Source organism: Chiloscyllium plagiosum, chromosome 48 (assembly GCF_004010195.1).
Source record: "Chiloscyllium plagiosum isolate BGI_BamShark_2017 chromosome 48, ASM401019v2, whole genome shotgun sequence".
Classification (NCBI taxonomy): domain Eukaryota; kingdom Metazoa; phylum Chordata; class Chondrichthyes; order Orectolobiformes; family Hemiscylliidae; genus Chiloscyllium; species Chiloscyllium plagiosum.
In genome coordinates, this window is record NC_057757.1 from 3916493 (window position 1) to 3920567 (window position 4075).

The window sequence follows — 4075 nt, forward strand, 5'->3', positions numbered from 1 at the left end:
AGTAAATTTGCAGATGACACTAAGGTCGGTAGAGTTGTGGGGAGTGATGAAAGATGTTTTAGGTTACAGAGGGACATAGATAAGCTGCAGAGCTGGGCTGAGAGGTGGCAAATGGAGTTTAATGCGGAAAAGTGTGAGGTGATTCACTTTGGAAGAAACAACAGGAATGCAGAGTACTCGGCTAATGGTAAACTTCTTGGTAGTGGAGATCAGCAGAGAGATCTTGGTATCCATATACTAGATCCTTGAAAGTTGCCACCCAGGTTGATAGGGTTATTAAGAATGGAAATGTGTTGCTGGAAAATCACTTTGGAAGAAACAACAGGAATGCAGAGTACTCGGCTAATGGTAAGCTTCTTGGTAGTGGAGATCAGCAGAGAGATCTTGGTATCCATATACATAGATCCTTGAAAGTTGCCACCCAGGTTGATAGGGTTATTAAGAATGGAAATGTGTTGCTGGAAAAGCGCAGCAGGTCAGGTTATTAAGAAGGCATACAGTATGTTAGCTCTTATTGGTAAAAGGATTGAGTTTCAGAACCATGAGGTTATGCTGCAGCTGTACAAAACTGTGGTGCGGCCACACTTGGAGCTTTGCATACAGTTCTGGTCACCGCATTATAGGAAGGATGTGGAAGCTTTGGAAAGGGTTCAGAGGAGGTTTACCAGGATGTTGTTCAGTATAGGGGGAAGGTCTGAGGGACTTGAGGTTGTTTTCATTACAGAGAAGAAGGTTGAGAGGTGACTTAATTGAGACATATGCAATAATCAGAGGGTTAGATAGGGTGGACAGAGAGAGTCTTTTTCCTCAGATGGTGATGGCCAGCATAAGGGGGCATAGCTTTAAATTGAGGGGTGATAGATATAGGACAGATGTCAGAGGTAGGTTCTTTATTCAGAGAGTAGTGAGGGTATGGAATGCCCTGCCTGCAACAGTAGTAGACTCGCCATCTTTAAGGGCATTTAAATGGTCATTGGATAGACATATGGATGAGAATGGAATAGTGTAGGTTAGATGGGCTTCAGATTGGTTCCACAGGTTGGCGCAACATCGAGGGCTGAAAGGCCTGTTCTGTGCTGTGATGTTCTATATTTGATGTTCTCTGTAACCCCTTGAACCTTCCCTCCAACACCTGCCCTGTGTCCTGGCCCTCAGTGTCACCTCAATGGTTAAGGCTGCAACATGGGAACCATGCAATGGCTCCATCGAACCAAGAAACTATTCAGGATGATAGGGTTATTAACGTGTCACAAAACCTCAAAGGAAGTCTGGTATCCCGCTGCGTGTGCCATATTACTGCAGAGGGTGTTTACAAGAATGGCCCCTGGAGTGTGGAGAATGTGGTGGCCGAGTGGTATTAGATTAGATTCCCTACAGTGTGGAAACAGTTCCTTCGGCCCAACAAGTCCACACCGACCCTCCGAAGAGTTACCCACCCAGACCCATTTCCCCCTGACTAATGCATCTAACACTACAGGCAATTTAGCATGGCCAATTCACCCTGACCTGCACATCTTTGGACTGTGGGAGGAAACCGGAGCACCTGGAGGAAACCCACGCAGACACGGGGAGAACGTGCAAACTCCACACAGACAGTCATCCAAGGCTGGAATTGAACGTGGATCGCTAGTGCTGTGAGGCAGTAGTGCTAACCACTGAGCCACTGTGCCAGGCTGTTTGTCCAGAGAGACCCAGGTAATGTTCCAGGGAACCTGGCTTTGCAATCTTCCCAGAGCAGAGAGTGGAACTTGAATTCAATTTTTTTTTTAAACAACCTGGAAATAATAGTCCCCTGTTGGCGATGAATCGAATTGTCAGAAAACTAATGTCCATCCCGGAAGGAAACTGCCATCCTTACCCAGTCTGGCCTACACGTGACTCCAGACCCACAGTCATGTGGTTGGCTCTCAACAGCCCCCCAGGCAATTAGGGAGGGGCCTAGCCAGTGCCACCTTCACCTGGGAATCGTGATCGGGAAAAGGGTGATTGGGAAATGGTCGAATTGTTACTCCCTTCCCAACCTCCTGTCCTTTCACGGGGAATCTGAAATAAAAATGGCAAGGCAATGGAAAATCTCAGCAGGTCTTTGGAGAGAGAGAGAGAGAGAGAGAGAGTTTAACATTTCCGTTCCGTCTATTTTAGAGCATAAATTCCGAAGAGTTACGTCAGACTGGAAACGTTAACTCTTTCTTTCACCACAAACGGAGAAATATCAGTTAGGGTCAGAGTGAAGGTGAGGGTTAGGAGCACAAGTTAGGCCATTCGGTCCCTCAGGCCTATTCTGCTGTTCAATGGGATCATGGCTGATCATCCAACACTGTCCCTGTTTGTATTTGAACCCTCCATGCACTGACTGGTTGGGGCCTACAGGTGACTCCCATCCCACATCAACATGGCCGACTTCTGAATGACCCTCTGGAGTGTCTGCTGGCAGTTTGAGATGATGCCTTCCCAGGAATAAGTCTCAGCCTTTTCCAGAGGGTCTGGTATACCTGACAATGAACAGGTGGACAGGGAGGTCAGTAATTTTTCATTAAATACACATATTTGTGATTTCTGAGAAGATTTGTAGCTCAGGGTGAGGTTCGGGTTGTAAGTTTGCTCGCTGAGCTGGAAGGTTTGTTCTCAGATGGTTCGTCACCATGCTAGGTAACATCATCAGTGAGGAGACAGTGAAGTCTGCAAATGCTGGAGATCAGAGTTGAGAGTGTGTTGCTGGAAAAGCACAGCAGGTCAGGCAGCATCCAAGGAGCAGGAGGATCGATGTTTCGGGCCGGAGCCCTTCATTGGACATCATCAGTGAGCCTCCTGCGAAGCACTGGTGTTATGTTCAACTTTATGTGTCTTGGTCTGGTAAATTGGATGATATCATTTCCTTATTCTCAGAGGTTGATAAATGGGGTCCAAATCGATGTGTTTATTGATGGAGTTCCGGTTTGAATGCCAGGCCTTTAGGAATTCCCGTGCATGTCTCTGTTAGCCTGTCCCAGGCTGGATGTGTTGTCCCAGTCAAAATGGTGTCCTCCTTCATCCGTATGTCAGGATACGAGTGACAGTGGGTCATGCCTTTTGGTGACTAGTTGATGTTCGTGTATCCTGGTGGCTAGTTTGCTGCCTGTCTGTCCGATGTAGTGTTTGCTGCCATCCAGCAATATGTATTTATATTGACCCTGGGGACATGGATGTTGCTGACTGGTCCAGCATTTATTGCTCATCCCTAATTGCCCCTTGAGAAGGTGGTGGTGAGCTGCCTTCTTGAACCACTTGTGACATTGCTGCCCCTTTAACAAGGTTCTTTTGTCTTTAGATTTTTTTCAAGGGGGTCGTAAAGGCAGACGTGCCGAAATGCCTGGAGTGGGCTACTTTAAACAAGGGCATGGGAGTGGCCAGTACTTCCAGTTCAGATTGTTTTCTCGTCTGTTTTTTATTAGGAGGCAGTCAGAAACATCTGGTAGCAGAGACACTGCTACTGTGAAAAAGGGTCCCATGTTTCAACAAATGTTTCTTGCCTGACTCTTCTCATTGCAATCTCTCCTGACTTTAAGAACCTGTGTTTGAATTTGCTGAGGGGTGTGTCGATCGTAAAACATAGAACGGTACAGGCCCTTCGGCCCTCGTTGTTATGCCTGCCTTTTATCCTACTCTAAGATCAGACTAACCGACATACCCTTCATTGTACTATCTTCCATGTGCCAATCCAAGAATCACTTAAATGTCCCTAATGTCTCTGACTCTACTGGTTCTGCCGGCAGTGCCTTCCACGCACCCACCACGCTCCGAGTAAAGAACCTATCTCTGATATTTCCCCTAAACCTTCCTCTAATCACCTTAAAACTGTGCCCCCTCATTCCCGCCTTGGGAAAAAGTGTCTGGCTGTCCACTCTATCTATGCCTCTCAATATCTTGTACACCTCTATCAAGTCACCTCTCATCCTTCTTCGCTCCACTGAAAAAGATCTAGCTCCCTCAACCGTTTTTGTAAGGCACGCCATGGTGGCACAGTGGTTAGCACTGCTGCCTCGCAGCGCCAGAGACCCGGGTTCATTTCCCATCTCAGGTGACTCTCTGTGTGGAG